At 35.9% G+C, this 20,125-nt stretch overlaps 1 pseudogene; it reads right to left on the bottom strand.

Moving 5' to 3' along the window:
- Positions 1-3,619: 3,619 nt before the first annotated feature.
- Positions 3,620-19,834, bottom strand: LOC108283233 (annotated as a pseudogene).
- Between the last annotated feature and the right edge of the window lie 291 nt (positions 19,835-20,125).

Genomic DNA, 20,125 nt, shown 5'->3' with positions numbered 1-20,125 from the left:
AAAAATTGTTAAAAAATTTAGAAAAAGAATAAGAGCAATTTCAGTGAAAAACAGGCAATTTTCTTTTTTGTGGTTGATGTTACCGCCTAGTTCTCTTTGGGATTCTTCTATGTAAGCCTGAAAAACTGAAGGAAACCTTTATTATGCAAAGCACTCTGGCACAAATGGCATTGCATATCTTCTATGATAGGGATTTCTGAAAACAAAAAAAAAAAGAAGAAGAAAGAAAAGAAAGGAAGATGAAACATTCAGTGTTTGGGGTTTCCAGTGAAAGTTCATTGTTGTGCTTCAATATTATCCCATAGCTGAGTATATGCTACTGCTTTGCTGTGAGAGGGGAAATTAGAAATCCAAATCATTTCATAGCGTGAGCTCTTAATTTCAAGTTAGGAATAATAGAATATAACTTTCAATAAATTTTAGCATTTCTCTGTTCACAAAGGTCACATATTAAATATTATTCACAGAGATTGGGAGGTAGGTAGAAAATATCAAACAAATGTCTTTTAAAATTATGAGATATGAGTGAAAAATCTAGAAGCAAGCATTATAAGTTTTTAACACAATATTAAACAATAGATGCTGTCCCATTAACAAAGTAATAAACTCAGCTATTGAGGACTCCAAATCTAGAATATTTGCAATACCCATCTGTAGCTTCTCTCCTGGCCTAATTAATAAGTGTTGGTACTTGAAAATCAATCCTAAATATTTCAAATTTAGATTCGAGGGTATCCACTCCTGCAAGAGGGATTCCTAGAGGGATGTTGGTTGCTTCAACTCTCTTCCCTTTTACTTTTTGCCAGGGCTAAGCTAATTTCTGCCCCAACCCTCTGTTTCCCTCTTCTTTATAAGAGGAATCATCATTCTGGAAAGGGTGGAGGAAACATAGTTAAGAGGAAACTGAGTTGCTTTACATGTATTCAAGCTACTGATTCTGTAAACATTGTATTTCAAACTACTGAAAATGCATCAGTGGGAGATAGGACAATGCTGGCCTTGAAGATGCAATAAGAGGTTCATAGGCCAAGCAATCTGGACAGTGCTGGATGTCCTAATGCCAGTAACACTTGTAATCTTGAAGAAAAGAACAGAATAGTCATCCTAAGACAACAGAAAGGCAAACACTGTCTTTGTTTGTTTAAAAACGTTTTATTATTTATAAACAGTTGTTGAGAATTTCAAATATATATCAACATAGAATAATAAAATGAAACCTCTTTGAATGTATTACACAACTTCAATAATTGTCAACTCTTGTTATGCTGTATACCCCATTGACTATATATATTCATTTTCTTCCAGCCTGTAGAATTTTGAGGCAAATTCTAGATATCATGTTTTATATCTTCGTATTTTAGTATATAACTTTAAAAGAATTCACTTGTTAACATAATAAAAATATAAATATTAAAAATTTGAACAATAATTTTTAATATTATAAAATAGTATTTATGCAAACTATCCATTTTATCATAAATGCTATAAATGTATTTATAGCTTGAATCAGGATACATATGTGTCAATTAATTTTTAAAATTCCTTTAAGTCTTTAATTTCTTCCTCTACTCCCCCCTTTTCCCTCTTTGCTTTCTTGCTTTTTATCCTTGCTGAAGAGAAACAAGTTGTTTTCATGTACTTGAACAGATTCCTTCGTCTTCTTTGTGTTCTGGACATTACTAGTTGGATCTAGAGTTTTGATCAGTTTTGGCTTTTGTGTGTGCATATGTGTGTTTTTCTTTTGCTCTTAAGAGATTGATCAGTTTTGGGTTCAGTTTTTTTTTTTTTTTTTTTTCCAAGACAGTTTGATAAATGGTTATTGTTCTATCAGAAAGCAAGATGTCTGATTTTCTTCTTTTTGTATGTTAGCACATATTGATGCCCCATGCTTAGATCAAGTAATTCATTAGAAGTACAAAATGCTTAAATCCTATTCCATCTTTTCTTTTTCATTTATTAGCTGGTGTACTACTATATAGTGAAACATCCTCTGATCCACTGTTGGAGTACCCAGTGGTGCATTAGCAAGAGAATGGCAGGATAAATGATTCTATTTACTTATTTTAAAATTAATGAGTATAAGTTCCAAACATATTCTGATGATGATCCATTAGGCCTTTTCTGTATTATAATAAACTTGTGGCAGTAAACTTTCAAAATATGCTTTAGTACATTGTAACTATTATTTTCATTGACGATCAAATTAAGAGATTTTAGCCACTGAGAGCTGCTTCAATTTGGCTCCCAAGATTTTTTAAAACTACTTGAATATTTTTGGATAGACACATGCTATCTCATATTACAAGATATTTGAGGAATCTTATTCATTTTATTTCCCAGACCTTGGTTTCCTTTTTTCTAAGGATCTCCGGAAATTGTATATGGAAACCATAGCCTGGGTTTTAGATATTTGTTGCATACACTGCACCTATATTGCTCACTATGTTTAGGTAGTAATTACTTCTTTTCCTGTAGACAGAGCTGGGTATATGTTCTTGCTTTTTTTTTTTAAGTGCAAATTATTTATTTACATAGTTAAATAATTATTTTCATACTGAATACTTATTGTAATACAGAATACAAGTGCCTTTCTCTCCTCAATTAGTGTCTTGTTAAATTTTTTGTTCTGGTATTTACATACATAAGATCACATATTTATATGAATTTTAATAAGAAGTCTTCAGTTGTGCAATTAAAGAAGACTCAGATTCAGTAACATTGTCATGCCCATTAAAAGTACCAGCAACATATACACCATGGAATACTATGCAGCCGTAAAAAACAATGCGTTCATGTCCCCTGTAGGGACATGGATGAATCTGGAAATCACCACTCCCAGCAAATTGACACAAGAACAGAAAATCAAACACTGCACGTTCTCACTTGTAGGTGGGTGCTGAACAATGAGAACACATGAACACAGGGAAGGGAGCATCACACACTGAGGTCTGTTGGTGGGAGAACTAGGGGAGGGACAGTGGGGGATGGGGAGATAGTGCGGGATAACATGAGGAGAAACGCCAGATATAGGTGATGGAGGGATGGAGGCAGCAAACCACCCTGCCATGTATGTACCTATGCAACAATCCTACATGATCTGCACATGTACCCCAGAACCAAAAGTACAATTAAAAAAAATAGTATACTACATTACTATGTAGGGATGTTTCTACTACATTTTAAGTATATTTTTAATTAAAAAAAAGTGCCAGCAAATGGACGAATATATTACTGAAATTCATACTACATATTAAACCACATTTTCCCGCTTAATTATGAATGTTAACGCTGGAAGAAAAAATGTGTTATTTACTGTAGAAACTCTTAATAGGCATAATTTAATATAATGTACAAGCATATATTTTATGCTCACTTGCATAATTATTTTATTATAAAAAGTAAAAGTCAGGAATGGTAAATGTAGTTTTCACTGGTTCTTTGATTATTTAAGTTATGCTTACTTTCCAAGCTCTATTATTTATAGTTGTTTTTTGTAATATTTTCTGTAAAAAGTTTATTATCACTTACAGAACGTGATTGGCATTGCTTGTTTTTTAAGGGAATCTACTCTTCCAAATTCATTTAAATTGTGGACGTCTCTTCGCCATGAACTCTTTAGTATTTAATAAGATTTAACAAATGTTTCATAAGGCCTTCTCATGTTCATAAAGTGAATATTATGTATGAATTTTCTGATGTACAGTAAGATTTGACTTCTAGGAAATGCTTTCCCACATCTGTTACATTCATAGGGCTTCTCTCTTGTATGAGTTATCTGATGTCTGAGAAAATGAGACTTCTTGATGAAGGCTTTGCCACATTCAGTACATACATAAGGTTTCTCTCCTGTATAAATTCTTTCATGTGTAACTAGCATGGGTGTGTTGCCAAAGGCTTTGCCACATGTGATACATTGGTAGGGTTTCTCTCCCGTATGAAATCTGGAATGTTTATAAAGGGAAGAACTATACCTGAAGGTTTTCCCACATTCCTTACATTCAAATGAGTTCTCAAGTGTGTGAGCTTTTACACGTTGATTGAATGAGGAGTTCCAAGTGAATGTTTTCCCACATTGACTGCACTCATATGGCTTCTCTCCAGTGTGAAGTCCCTGGTGGACCACAAGTTGGGCTTTATGCATAAACGCCTTCCTACAACCATTGCACACAAAGGGTCTCTCTCCATTATGAATTTTCTGATGAGTTGCAAGATGTGCCTTCCTGCTAGAGGCTTTCTCACACTCATTGCATTCAAAAGGTTTTTTCCTTGTATGATTTTTTTCATGTTTAATGAAATGAAACTTCTTTTTGAAGGCTTTCCCTGATTCCCTGCATTCATAAGTGTTTTCTCCAGTATAACTTCTATTATAATTAAGTCTAAATTAGGTGGCAAACGCTTCTCATATGATTTATATGATTTTTTTTCTCATTGGATTAAGACTTGTGCTCATATTATAATGGTGGATTCTTTCCATCGTCAAAATTTTATTGAACATGAGCAAAACTGACTTCAAAAAATTGTCTTTGCTTTCCTGATTCTTCCCTGGTTCATTAACAAGTGGGCAGTCAGATTCTGGAGAGCTGTGGTGTGGGTTCACTCCCTCCACCATCCATGGCTCTTGTTCTTGCTCTGCTTTGAGGATCACTTTTGTTTTGGTAACTGGACATCCCACTGAGAAGAGGTTTCTATAGTTCTCCAACATCACATCCCAATACAGGGTTCTGTCAGCACAGTCAAGAAGCTGCCACTCCTCTGGTGTGAAACCCACAGCCACATCCTGGAATGTCACTGATTCCTGCCACCCTCTCACTGCCTCACTCACAACTCTGGCTCTAAGCCTGGGATCAGTCACAGCATTGTCCAGAAACTGGGGTGGGGGGCAGGGTAGCCCCTGCCAGCACTTCTCGCAGTGCCAATTTTAAAGATAAAATATATCACGTTGTATGTTCATACTTTCTAATTCAGATTTTTACGCACATATATTCTTTCTGTCATTCTAACAATTTCAGTTTTTGAAGACATAACAGTCTTTTTGTTAATGCCTTTCTAGTCATTTTTGTCCTCTAAAGCCCATTTTCTAGAAGGTTCTTTAGAAAATATTTAAGGGTATTCCACATGAACTTGCATGTTAAAATCTGTCAATAACTGAATATTAAATCTTCAGCTCACACATTTTTCTTTTAGTGTCTTAAAAATGTTACTCTGTCACCTTCTGTCATTGCTGACCTTCGATAGCAATGTCATTGAGAAGTCTAATTGTAGTGTCATTTTCTTGCTTTGATAACCAAATAATTTTTTCTTTAAAATCTACTGCCTTATTACATTTTTTGGTATATTATTTTTTTTTATTGCTGCTATAACAAAATACCACCAATTTAATGGCTTAAAAATACCACATATTTATATCTTCCAATTTTCTTGGTCAGATGCCCAAAATGAATCTCACTGGGATAAATTAGTAAAGATACATTCCTTGATGGAACCCTAAGGCAGAATTTGTTTGCTCGTCCTGTCCAGCTTCTAGAGGCTGTCCAGATTCCTTGGCTTATTGACCTCTTACTGCATCTTCAAAGTCAGCATTGTCATATCTCCCACTGATGCATTTTCAGTAGTAACATTGCCCTCTGACCACAGCCAGGAAAGGTTCTATTCCCACAAGGATCCACGCGATTAGATCAGGTTCACCCAGATATTATAGGGGAAACTCCTCATCTCAAGGTCCTTAACCTTAATCACAATAACAGACTCCCTTTGCCATGCAAAGTAACATGTTTACAATCCTGGGGAAGAAGGTGCAGACAGCTTTAGATAGGGTTGATCTGCCTGCCACAGTTGGTGTTGTTTGTCCTGGGTTCATTGTCCAGAAACATGGTAGATGCTTTCAATTTGAAGTTTGAAATCCTTACTTTATGTGTGGAACTCTTTTTTGAATGAAAGATTTATTTATTTATTATTTGAGACAAATCTCACTCTGTCATCCAGGCTGGAGTACAGTGATCGTGGCTCACGGCAGCTTGGTCCTTTCCAGGCTTAGGTGATCCTCCTACCCCAGCCTCCCAAACAGCTGGGACTATAGGCTCACACCACAACACCCAGCTAATTTTTTTTGGGCAGCAGTGGGTTGGGGGAGCATATTTTGTGTAGAGACAGGGTTTTACCAAGTTGTCCAGGCTGGTCTCAAAACTCCTGGGCTCAAGCAATCTACCCACCTTGGTCTCTCAAAGTGTTAGGATTACAGATATAAACCAGCATGCCTAGCCAACAGATTTTTATTGCTGCTATTGTTCTGTTTCATTGCATTGCTTTACTTTTTCTGGGACTTCTATCACATATGTTGGAGCTTCTTTACTAGCTTCTAATTTGTCAACTTCTCTCTTCTACATTTTCTTCCTTTAGCTTTTATGTATCTATTTATACCTTTTATTTCTCTTAAGTTACACATTGTGTTTATTTCCTCTTGTTTTTCTTCTGGTTTAGTCTTTATTTCTGAATGGGTATTTTTTTTTTCTGACTTTTATCACCTTATTTATTTACAGTAACTTTATTTTTTAGGACAGTTTTAAACTATCAGAAAAGTTGAATTGATAACTCAGAGAGTTACTATATGCTCCCCTCCCCCAACACAATTCTCCTTTTATTAACATTATGCGTGAATGTGGTACATCTATTATAATTAATGACTGAATATTGATATATCGTGATTAATGTTCGTAATTTACATTAAAGTTTATTCTGTGCTGTACAATTCTTTGGGTTTTCATAAATGTGTAATGTCATGTGTTCAGGATAGTTTCACTGACCTAAAAATTCCCCCTTGTGCTTCATCTATTCACCCCTCATCTCCTCCCTCAAGCCCTTAGAAACTGCTGATTTTGTTTTTTACTTTCTCTACAGTTTTGTTTTTTCCAGAATGCCATTTAATTGGAATCAAAGAACATGTAGCCTTTTCCAGATGACTTTGTTCATGTAATAATAGTATGCATTTAAGATTCCTCAATGTGTTTTCATGGCTTGGTAGATAATTTTTTTTAAATTGCTGAATAACATCCCACTGTATAGATATGCCACAGTTTGGATATCTATTTGCCATTTGGAATACCACTTAGTTAATTCCCGGCTTTGGCAATTATAAGTAAAGCTGCTATAAACATTTATGTGCAGGCTTTTTTGTGGACATAGTCTTTGACTCAACTGGTTGAATACCTAGGAGTGCAATTGTTGCATCGTATAGTAGGACTATGTTTACCTTTCTAAGAAGCTGTCAAACAGCCTTCTGAAGTTGTAGTACTACTGTGTATTTCCACCAGCAATGAATGATAGTTCCTGTTGCTCCACATCATCACCAGTATTGTCAGTTTCTTTCTTTTTTTTTTTTTAATTTCAGCCACTCTAACAGGTATGTAGAATACCCAACTGTTGTTTTAACTTGCAGTTCCCCTGAAGCATATAATGTTGAGCATCTTTTCTTATGCACAGTTTGTACCTTGTACATCTTCTTTGGTGAGGAGCCTGTTTAGTTCTTTTGTTCACTTCCTAAATTGGGTTGTTGACTTTTTTAATTGTTGAGTTTTAAGAGTTTTATATATATATATATATATGTGTATATATACACGTATATATACACATATATATGTGTATATACACGTATATATGTGTATATATACGTGTATATATACACATATATATGTGTATATATATATGTATATATATACACATATATATATGTGTATATATATGTATATATATACACATATATATATGTGTATATATATGTATATATATACACATATATATATGTGTATATATATGTATATATATACACATATATATATGTGTATATATATGTATATATATACACATATATATATGTGTATATATATGTATATATATACACATATATATATATACACACACACACACACACACACATATATATATTTTGGATACAAGTTCTTTATCATATATATGCTTTACAAAAATTTTCACCCATTCTGTGGCTTATCTTTTCATTCTCTTAAGACTGTTTTTAGCAGATCATTTTTTTTTAAATTTTACTAAAGACCTAATTATTACATTTTTATTTCATGAATAGTGCTATTGATATTGTATCTAAAAAGCAAATCAAAGGTCACTTAGATTTTCTTCTGTGTTATTCTAGAAGTTTATAGTTTTGTTTTTTACATTTAGGTCCATAATCTATTTTGAGTTAATGTCTCTAAAAGATATAGGGTGTGTATATATATTTATTTTTGGGTTTGCACATGATACATTGTTCTAGCATAATACATTGAAAAGAGTATCCTTTCTCAATCAAAATTCATCTGCTTTTTTGCCCAAAATTGGTTACTGGCATCTATTTCTAGGCTCTCTATTCTGTTCCTTTGTTAAATTTATTTATTCTCTTGTCAATACCATGGTGTCTTGGTTACTTTAGCTTTATAGTAAATCTTGAAATCATGTAGTGTTAATACTCCAGTTTACTTTATTCAACATTATTTTTGCACCTCTGGGTATCTGCCTTTCTATATAAATTTTAGAATTATTTTGTCAATCTCCATCAGTGGGATTTTGATTCGGATTTCACTGAGTCTACAGATCAAGCTAGAAAGAATTAACATTTTTTTTTTTTTTTTTTGAGACGCAGTTTCACTCATGTTACCCAGGCTGGAGTGCAATGGCGCGATCTCGGCTCACCGCAACCTCCGTCTCCTGGGTTCAGGCAATTCTCCTGCCTCAGCCTCCTGAGTAGCTGGGATTACAGGCATGCGCCACCATGCTCAGCTAATTTTTTGTATTTTTAATAGAGACGGGGTTTCACCATGTTGACCAGGATGGTCTCGATCTCTTGACCTCGTGATCCACCCGCCTCGGCCTCCCAAAGTGCTGGGATTACAGGCTTGAGCCATCGCGCCCGGCCCAAGAATTAACATTTTAACAGTATTGAGTCTTCCTACAAATGAACATAAATGTCTATTCATTTGATTAAAATTTGCTTGATTTCTTTTGCCAGAGTTTTGTAGTTTCCGTCATATAAGTGCTGTACATACATTGTTAAATTTCTACCTAAGTAGTTTATTTTTTATGCTAATGTAAATGATACTGTAATTTTAGTTTCAAATTTCAATTCTTTAATGCTGCCATATAAGAAAGAATTTAACTTTGGTTTATTAATCTTGAATCCTGAAGTCCTCATATAATTGCTTATTTTTTCCAGGAGTCTTTTTTTTTTTTTCTATTCTTTTCTGAGCCCAGCTTCTGTCTCATTTTAGTAGTTAAACCATTTACGTGCGTAGAATCTGAAGTTTGAACTTTTCCAACCCGTTTTTTTTTTTTTTTTTTCTATTCTTTGAGATTCTCTTCATAGATAATCATGTTATCTGCAAGACAGCTTATTGCATTAGCTAGAAGTTCTTGTACAATGTTGAACAGGAATGGTGAGAGGGGTCATCCTCACCTTGCTCTCAAACTTAGGGAGAAGACATTTAGTTTCTTACCATTAAGTATGATGTTAGCGGTACGGTTTTTTGTAGATTTTCTTTATCAAGTCAAGGAAGTTCTCTATTCCTAACTGGCTGAATTTTTTTTTTTCAATCATGAATTGGTGGTGTATTTTCTCAAATGCCTTTTCTGCATTTATTGATGGGATCATATGATTTTTCTCTTTAGCCTGTTGATGTGATTAATTGATTTTTGAATTCTGAACCAGCCTCACATACCTGAAATAAGTTTCTCTTGGTTATGTTATATAATTCTGTTTATGTAATAATTTAATTTGTTAATATTTTATTGACAATTTTTTTGAAAATACTATATGATTTTATAAAACAAAAACAAAGGAAACATCTTAAGAGACATGCTGTTTCACAGTAAAGTGATTTTATTGGCAGGCTGTCTTTGAAAATGGGACAAATTATCAGATGGGTTTTTTAAATTGTACTTTAAGTTCTGGGGTACATGTGAGGATCTTGCAGGATTGTTGCATAGGTACACAAATGTCGTGGTGATTTGCTGTCTAAATCCCCCGGTCACCTACATCAGCCATTTCTCCTAGTGTTATCCCTCCCCAACCTCCCTGACCTCTGCTGTTCCTCCCCTATACCCTGTCACCCAACATACCCATGTGTGATGTTTCCCTCCCTGTGTCCATGTGATCTTATTGTTCAACACCCACCTATGAGTGAGAACATGCGGTGTTTACTGAAACTGGACCACTTCCTTACACCTTACACTAAAATTAGCTCCAAATGGATTAAAGATTTAAACATAAGACCTAACACCATAAAAACCCTAGAAGAAAACATAGGCAAAACCATTCAGGACATGGGCATAGGCAAGGACTTCATAACTAAAACATCAAAAGTAATGACAACAAAAGCCAAAATAGACAAATGGGATCTAATTAAACTCTAGAGCCTCTCTACAGGAAAAGAAACAATCATTAGAGTGAAACAGCAACCAACAGAATGTGAAAAAATTATTGCAATCTACCCATCAAAGGGCTAATATCCAGAATCCACAAAGAACTAAAGCAGATTTACAAGAAAAAAAACAAAAAACCCCATCAAAAAGTGGGTGAAGGATATGAACAGGCACTTTTCAAAAGAAGACATTTATGAGGCCAACAAACATGAAAAAATGCTCATCATCACTGGTCATCAGAGAAATGCAAATCAAAACTACATTGAGATACCATCTCATGCCAGTTAGAATGGCGATCATTAAAATCTGGAGACAACAGATGCTGGAGAGGATATGGAGAAATAGGAACACTTTTACACTGTTGGTTGGAGTGTAAATTAGTTCAACCATTGTGGAAGACTGTGTGGTGATTCTTCAAGGACCTAGAAATAGAAATTCCATTTAACCCAGCAATCCCATTACTGGGTATATACCCAAAGGATTATAAATCATTCTACTATAAAGACACATGCACATGTATGTTCATTGAGGCACTGTTTACAATAGCAAACACCTGGAACCAACCCAAATGCCCATCAATGATAGATTAAACAAAGAAAATGTGGCACATATACACCATGGAAAACTATTCAGCCATTAAAAAATAATGAGTTCATGTCCTTTGTAGGGACATGGATGAATCTGGAAACCATCATTCTCAGCAAACAGAGATGGGTTTTTAACTATGTAATAGCACCATAATCTATCATGGGGGTCAGGAAGCTCAGGGCCTTTATTTATCTTTTCTTTTACTTTTTAAAACTTGTATATATTCATTGAATATAAATGCAGGTTTTTTTTACGTGGATATATTACATTGTGGTGAATGAAGTCAGGGCCTTTGGTACATCCATCATTGGAACAACACACATTGTATACACCAAGGAACTTGCTATCATTTACTCCCTTCTTATCCCCTACTCCTCCGAGTCTCCATTGTATATCACTACACACTCTGCTTCCATGTCTACACCTTATTTAGCTCGCACTTATAAATGAGAACATGTGATATTTGTCTTTCTGTATCTGAGTTGTTTCACTTAAGATAGTGTCTCCAGTTTTATACATGTTGCTGTAAAAGACGTGATTTTATTCTTTTTCTTTTTTATGTCTGAGTAGTTTCCCACTCTGTGTGTGTGTGTGTGTGTGTGTGTGTATGTATGTATGTGTGTGTGTGTATGTATATATATATATATATATATATATATATATATATAACATTTTCTTTATCCAGTCCTCCATTTATGGACACTTAGGTTGATTTCATATCATTACTATTGTAAATAGTGCTGCAATAAGCATATGAATGCTGGTATCTTATTGATATAATACTTTCTTTCCCTTGAGTAAATACCCAGTGCCAGGGATTCTGGATCATATGGTAGTTCTATTTGTATGTCTTTGAGAAATCTCCATTTTGTTTCCGTAGAGGTTGTACTGATTTGCATTCCTACCATTAGTGGATAAGCATTCTTTTTTCTCCACATCCTCACCAGCATCTGTTATTTTTAGTTTTTTTAACAATAGCCATTCTTATTGGTATAAAATAATATCTCATTGTGATTTTAGTTTGCATTTCTCTGATGATTAGTAATAATGAGTAGTCTTTTCATATGTTTATTGGCCATTTGTCTTCTTTTGTAAAATGTCTATTCATGTCCATAGCCCACTTTTTAGTGGGATTATTTCAGGGTTTTTTTTGTTGAATTATTTGAGTTTTTTGTAAATTCTGGATATTAATCCCCTTCTGAAAGTATAGCACAAATATTTGGAAGTATTTTCTCCAGTTCCTTAAGTTGTCTGTTCACTCTGTTAATTATTTCTTTTGCCAAACAGAAGATTTTTAGGTAAGTCCCATTTCTCTATTTTTGTTTTTGTTGCCTGTGCTTTTGAGTTCTTAGTGATAGATATTTTTTTGTGTGCCTAAACCAAGGTCTAGAATATTTTTCCTAGGTTTTCTTCTAGTATTTTTATAGTTTCAGTTCTTATATTCAAGTCTTTAACCCATCTGGAATTGATTTTTTTTATATAGTAATATACAGGGTGCATTTTTATTCTTTTGCATATGGCAGTCCAATTTTTCTAGCACCATTTATTGAAAAGGGTGTCTTTTCCCCATTGCTTGTTATTATTGACTTTATCAAAGATCGGTTGGCTGCAAGTATGCGGCTTTATTTCTGGGATCTCTATATGTCTATTTCTATTCCAGAACCATGCTATTTTGGTTACTATAGTCTTGTAGTATAGTTTGAAGTCAGGCAATGTGATACCTCCAACTTTGTTTTTTTTGATTTGGATTGCTTTGACTGTTTGGGCTCTTTTTTGGTTTCATATAAAATAACATTGGTATTTTGATACAGATTGCATTGAACATACGGATTGCGTTGGCAGTTTGGTCATTTTAACTATATTAATTCTTCTGACCCAAGAATTGGATACTCTAAGGTTGGGTGCATATATATTAGGATTGTTATATTATCTTGCTGAATTGATTTCTTTATAATTATATAATTATCTTTTTAAATATTTTTTTATTGTTTTTGACTTAAAGCCTATTTTATCGGATATGAAGATAGCTACTCCTGCTCTCTGTTGTTTTCCCTTTGCACAGGCTATCTTTCTGCCCTTTTACTTTCAGTCTATAGATGTCTTATATGTAAGATCAGTTTCTTATAAGCAGCATATAGTTAGATCATGTTTTTTATCCATTTTGCCAATCTATATCTTTAAATGGATTATTTAATCCATTTACATTTAAAGTTGATATGTGAGGCTCTTTTCCTGTCATATTGTTAATTGTTTTCAGGTTGTTTTATAAATTCTTTCTTTTACTCATTTTGTCTTTGTGATTTGATAAAATTATGTCATGATGTAATTTGAATCATCAAATTTTTTTATATTTTCATGATAGTAAATATTTACCTCTTATTGCCATATTTAAGATACGTATGAGCATTTCTTATGGAGCTGGTCTGATAATGACAAGTTCTTTCAGAATTTGCTTGTGAGGGGAAGACTATTTCTTCTTCATTTATGAAGTTTATTCTGGTAGGATATAATATTCTTAGTTGACAGCAATTTTTTTTTTTTTTCAGGACTTCAAAAATGCCATTCCATTCTCTTCTTGCCTATAAGGTTTCTGTTGAAAAGTATGCTGTTATTTGGATGGGCTTTCCTTTATGGGTGAGCAGATGCTTTACTCTTGCTAGTTTAAAAATTCTTTCTTTCACTTTGATTTTAGATATTCTGAACATAATATGCTGTGGTAAAGTCCTTTCTGCAATGTATTTTCTGGCGATCACTGGGCCTCTGGTATCTGGATACCTAACACTTTTGCTAGACTTGGAAAGTTTTTACTGATTATTTCCTGAAATAGGTTTTGAGGAACCTATTTGACTTATTTTCTTCCTTAGGAATACTAATAATTTGTAAGTGCAATCTCTTTATGTACTCTCAAACATCCTGAAGGCATTTACATTTTTTTTTTATGATGGAGTCTCACACTGTTGCCTGGGCTGGAATCCCATGGTGCAATCCTCACTGCAACCTCCACCTCTCAGATTCAAGCAATTCTCCTGTCTCAGCCTCCATAGTAGCTGGGATTTCAGGTGCCCACCATCATGCCCAGCTAATTTTTTTGTATTTTTAGTAGAGATTGGGTTTCACTATGTTGGCCAGGCTGGTCTCAAACTGCTGAACTCCACCCACCTCAGCCTCCCAAAGTGCTGAGATTACAGGTGTGAGCCACCTCACCTGGTCTTATTCTTTATTTTTCTTCTTCTTGAATTAAAAGACCTATCTTCAAGTTCTAAGATTTGTTTTTCTGCTTGTCCTAGTCTAGTATTAAAACTTTTGAAGGTATTTTCTATTACTTTGAATGAATTTTTTAGCTCCAGAATTAATTTTTAAAATGTATTTAATTAATTTTTATTTTATTTCATTTTTGAGATAAGGTCTGGTTCTGTCACCCAGGCTGGAGTGCAGTGGCACAATCTCAGCTCATTGCAACCTTTACCTCCTAGACAGAAACCATCCTCCCAACTCAGCCTCCCCAGTAGCTGTGACTATAGGCACATGCCACCACACCTAAATAACTTTTGTATTTTTTTTTTTTTTAAGGACAGGGTTTTGCCATGTTACTTAGACTGGTCTCAAATTTCCTAATTTGATACCAGCTCAAGTGATCTACCTGCCTTGGCCTCCCAAAGTCTCGGAATTATAGGCAGGAGTTATAGTCCCCAGCCATTTATTTATTTATTTATTTCAAGATATCTATCTTCTTGGTAAATTTCTTATTCATTTACTAAATTGATTTTCTGATTTCTTTGTATTGGTTTTCAGATTTCTATTGCATTTAAATGAGATTTTATAAAATTAATACCTTAAATTCTTTTTCTAGTATTTTGAGGAATTCTTTTTGATTGGGATCTATTGTTAGATAATTGTGATTCTTTTGTGGTATTTTCTTCCTTGTTCACATTTCCTGTGTCCTTCCATTGATATCTGTGCCTTTGGTGAAGTAGATGCTTATTCCAATTTTTTTGAAATTGCCTCTGTAGTGAATAATTTTTTCCTGAAGATATATAACTGTTGTTGATTGAGTAGAACACTGGCTTTGATTTTGGGTATCTGTTGTAGTGTGAGTTTTGTATGTCTTCTTTGGCAGTGCACAGGGTCAGTGGTGTTTGTGATTTCTTTGGTGGCTTAGGTTATGGTTATTAATTGAGCCTGTGCTAAAGTTTTTTTGGGGATTTGGACACCAACTGACCCATTCTTTGGGCCATGGTGGTAGCAGCTGAATGTGCCTGCTTTTGGTAGCCAGAATAAATTATGCTGGCACCAGTGTTAGTGGGTCCTGGAGGGCCATTTCTTGGGCCTTCAGGTATTTTGTTTAGAAGCTAATATTGAGAGCAGTGAGCCAGGTATATGGGAAGTTTCTCAGGTCCCTTGGCAGCTGGTATCATTTGAGTAATGGCAGTAGTGGTAGTAAAGCACCCCACTGGGACCCAAGTTGTTTGTGTTGGCGTTGTTGATAGCTGTGATGGGTTGGGCAGGCTAGTCCTCAGTTTCACAGCTGTCTGTAGCACAGGGGTGAGTATTATCCTAAATGTGCTTAGGAGAGCTTGGTTTTCCCTGTTCTTCCCCAGGCTGGATGGTAGCTGCAGCTGTGTTGCTTCAAACTCAGTCAAAAAAGATGTACACTCCAATATTAAACTTTCAAAATGGTGTCTTGGGCCTGGGACCAGAGACAGTGGGGTCCCAACTCAGGTGAGCAACATGGGCAAAAAGCTATGGAGAGTATAGTCTGCTTAAATGTCAGTCTCATAGCAGCGGAGAGCAGGGTGACGTGTATTGTCCTAGGTATTTATGTACACATAAAAGGGCCTGGTTTTCCTGTTCATCCTCAGCTGGGTAGCAGCTATAGCCACGTGAGCTCGAGCTTGACCTGAGCATGGGGCACAGCCCAGTGTTAAACTCTCAAAGTGGTGTCCTGGGACTGTGACAGGGAGGGCAGTCTTTGTCAGGCAGTGTGGGCAAGAAGCTGTGGTGAATGTGGCCCACTCACTTCTTGGTCCCACAAAAGCACATTGTTGGGCAGTGGATGTAGTCCTAGATATGTACAGGAGAGCGTGGTTTTCCTATCCCTTTTGGCCAGGCGGCAGCTGCAGCTGCATTAGCCTGAACTCAGCCTAAAGGCAGAGTGAAGCCCAGCATTAAACTTTCACAATGTTGTCTTAAGCCAGGGACCAGAGAGAGGGGGCTCTTTCCAAGCAAGCAATGTTGTCAAAATGCTGTGAGGAATATGGTCTTCTCATTCTCAGTCTCAACAGCAGCCTGCAGTAGGGAATTAGGGGTGTGTGGGAGCAACTGGTCTCCCCTCTCCCTCCTTGGAGCAGTGCAGTAGCCTCAGCTGTTTGTAGATCCCTAGTATCTAGGCTCTCAAAATAGCATTCAGCTAAAGATACTCTAGGCTTGGATGCCTGTGGGATTCTCCATGAATTCCCTTTCTGGAGCAAAGTCTCTGTGCAGTTGACTCTATGGGAGAGAAATTTTTTCCCACAGATGCAAGTTTATCTCTAGATAGCCCACTATGTCAGGCCCAAGGCTTGCATGGGTCAAGGGGTTCTTCTGAAGCCAAGGTTGTAAACACCCATTTCAGAGTGTAGAGCCCTGGGGGTTTCTCTCTTACAGTTCACCGCATTCAGGAGTCTCTCCAGCTCTCAGCCAGTCCCTGATTGGGCAAGCTACCTTAAACCCTCTCCTTACATACTTTTGGTGCTTCGCATTACTTCTCTGTGTAACCTAGCATTCTCTCCTAGATGATCTGCTCACAATGTACCTACTTACTATTCTGGTTCCTCTCTGTGAAGGAGGCACATTCTACTTCTTGTTTATTATTTAGATATTTTATAATTTACTCTAAGTTTTGGAATACATGTGCTGAACATTTGTTATATAGGTATACATGTGCCATGGTGGTTTGCTGCACCCATTAACCCGTCATCTAGGTTTTAAGCCTGGCATGTATTAAATATTTGTCCCAATGCTTTCCCTCCACTTTAAATCATTTTACTATAAAGACATATGCACACGTATGTTTATTGCAACACTATTTACAATAGCAAAGACTTGAAACCAACCCAAATGCCCATCCATGAAAGGCTGGATAAAGAAATCATTGATAATTTTTACATCTATTTTTATGAGAGATATTGACTTGTTGCTGTCCTTTAGATATTTTTATCTGGTTTTGGTATTTTGATAATGATAGACTCGTGTAATCAGTTGGAAAGCAATCCTTCTGCTTCTTTTTTTTAGAAAAGATTGTGGAGAATTTTTGTCATTTCTTTCTCAAATATTTGGCAGAATTCACCAGTGATGTTATCTGGTCCTGGTGACTTAATTTTGCAAGTTTATTAATATTGACCTAATTTATTTCACAGATACAGGATTATTCAGAAGATTTGTTTCTCCTTTGTGAGTTTGGTTAGTTTGTATCTTTCAAAAAGTCTATTTTATCTAAGTAATCAAAATGTGTGGGTACAGAGTTTTCCATAACATCCTTTATTATTCTTTTAATGCTTATGAAACCAGTCGTGATGTCTCTCTTTCATTTCATATTTCAGTAATTTGTGTCTTCTCTCACTTTCTTGATTAGTCTGGCTAGAAGTTTATAAATTTTATTCATCTTTTCAAAGTGCCAGTTTTTGATTTGGTTGATTCTTTAATATATATATTTTTGTTTTAAATTTCATTGATTTCTGCTTGATTTCTTTCTTTTCTTCTGCTTGTTTTAGGCTTCTGTTACTCTTCTTTCTTTAGTTTCTTAAGGTAGAAGTTTAGATTATTGATTTAGGTCTATCTTGTTTGATAACATATACATTCAATGCTGTAAATTTACGTCGAAGCACTGCTTCCCCTGCATATTACATATTCTGACGTTTTATTTCATTTAGTTCAAAATATTTTAAAATTTTTCTTGACTCTTTTTTACTGAATGTGTTATTAAGAAGTGTTATTGTTTAATATCCAAATATTTTGTGATTTCTTTCCCTATGTTTTTATTATCATTTTCTAGTTTAACATTGTGGTCCGAGAGCATACTTTGCATTATTTTTATTCCTTAAAAAATTTAAACACTTTTTAATGGCCCAGAATGTTGTCTACCTTGGTGAATGTTTAATGATATATTAATATAGTCTGCTGTTAGATCCAGTTGATTTATGGTACTGTGAAGATCAACTGTATTCTTATTGATTTTCTGCATTTTACTTACTGCATTCATTTACTGCATTACTTACTGTATTTACTTACTGATTTTCTGCATAAATCTAACGATTTATCAAAACTGAAAGGGGAGTATTGAGGACACCAACTATAATAGTAAATATCAGCCATATTGTTTCAAATTTTTCTTTTGCTTACTTCTCATTTTCTTCTCTTTGTCATATTCTAATCATATGTATGTTACACCTTTTGTATTGTCTCAGAGTTCTTGAATGTTATGTACCATTAAACAAATTATTTTCCCTTTACATTTAATTTTGAATTTCTCTTGATATTATTTTCAAGCTCAGTGATTCCTTCCTTTACTATTTCCTGTCTACTGGTGAGTCCAGCAAAACATTCTTCATTTTTGTTTCACTGTTTTTTATTTGTAGCACCTTTTAACTGTTCTTTTTAATGTAAAGTTCGGCTTGCACTACGCATTTCTCCTTGTGTGTTGTCTACTTTTTCCATCAGAGCACATATTATATTAATCACAGTTTAAATTCTCTGGTAATTCCAAAATCGATGTCAAATCTAAGTCTGGTTCTGATGTTTCCCTAGTCTCTTTTCATTATGAGTTTTGAACCTTTTAGCATGCTTGCAATTTTTTTTGAAAGCAGGAAATGATAGAAACTGAGGTAATTTGGCTTTGATTTTATATTAATCTTGTTAGGATTTGAGCTATACTTCCTGTTTGCTGTAACTATAGGTGCCAGAAGAGCATGCATTTCTTGTTTCCTCATTTCATTTTCTCCCTTATTGTCTTTGGGTTTGTCTAAGAACTTCTTAAATAGGGTCAGGGTCCTACAGATCTTTCAGTTGGAATCTGCTGTTACACTGGAGCCCTATCAATATGGTGGCAAATCAGTGGAGCCAGAAGGTATTCTATAACCTTATGATTTAATCCTTATTTACTGAGACTGAGTGATTGGGTTATCACATTCAGAAATGCTTCTTGGGAGGAGGATCCAAGATGGCCGTTTAGGAACAGCTCAGGATTGCAGCTCCCAGTGAAAGTGCAGAGGGTGAGTGGACCCCGCATTTTTATTGCCCACAGACTAGGAAATTCCCGGGCAGAGGAGCTCCATGGGTCTCCAGCACGGCTGTTTTGGCCAGCGCGGCTGTGCCGGCCGGCACCGCTGCTTTGCCCCGCGTGGCTGCTTTGTCGGCGCCTGGGAGCAGCGGTTCTCCGTACAAAATACACCAGTCCGAGTGCCCTTTCAGCTGGTGATTGGAGCCACGGGAAGTCGCCCATTCATCTGTTTAAAAAGGGGACTGAGCAGAGAGCCAGGACAGTAGATTCCAGGGTAAAAAAAGCACCACGAACCTCAATGCCGCTGTTTAAGCCAGCACAGTGAGTTGTCGCACGTGAAAAACCCATACACCACAGCACCTCTTCAACAGGCGACTGGAACACCAACTTAAAAAAAAAAAAAAGGCTCTGAGGTAGGGAGCCAGGCCGTCAGGCTTGGCTGGTCCCACCCCCACAAAAGAACAGCAATCAGAAACTCTCTGGATTGAGAGTTTCACAGCAAGCGCAGCTGAACCCAGGATGGTCCAGCTCTGTGGGGGAGGGGTATCCACCATTACTGAGGCAGCCCTCCATGACGGAGGTAGTCGGCCAATGCTGAGGCAGCCCGCCGTTGCCAAGGCAACCTGCCATTGCTGAGGCAGCCTGCTGTTGCCAAGGCAACCCGCCACTGCAGAGAGGCTCCGCCTTAACAAGGCGGGCCACTATTGCCAAGGCAGTTCTAACTACACCCATATAAACAGGACTGCAGGGAAGTTCACTTGGCAGCTGGGTGGAGCCCACAGCAGCTCAGCAAAGCCTCTACAGGGAGACAGTGACTAGGCTGCCTCCTTGCTGGGCAGGGCAGCTCTGAAGGAAAAAAAAAAA

Source organism: Cebus imitator, unplaced genomic scaffold (genome assembly GCF_001604975.1).
Source record: "Cebus imitator isolate Cc_AM_T3 unplaced genomic scaffold, Cebus_imitator-1.0 Scaffold257, whole genome shotgun sequence".
NCBI lineage: Eukaryota > Metazoa > Chordata > Mammalia > Primates > Cebidae > Cebus > Cebus imitator.
Note: the sequence above shows the minus strand (reverse complement) of the source record. Positions and strands in the feature narration are given on the sequence as shown.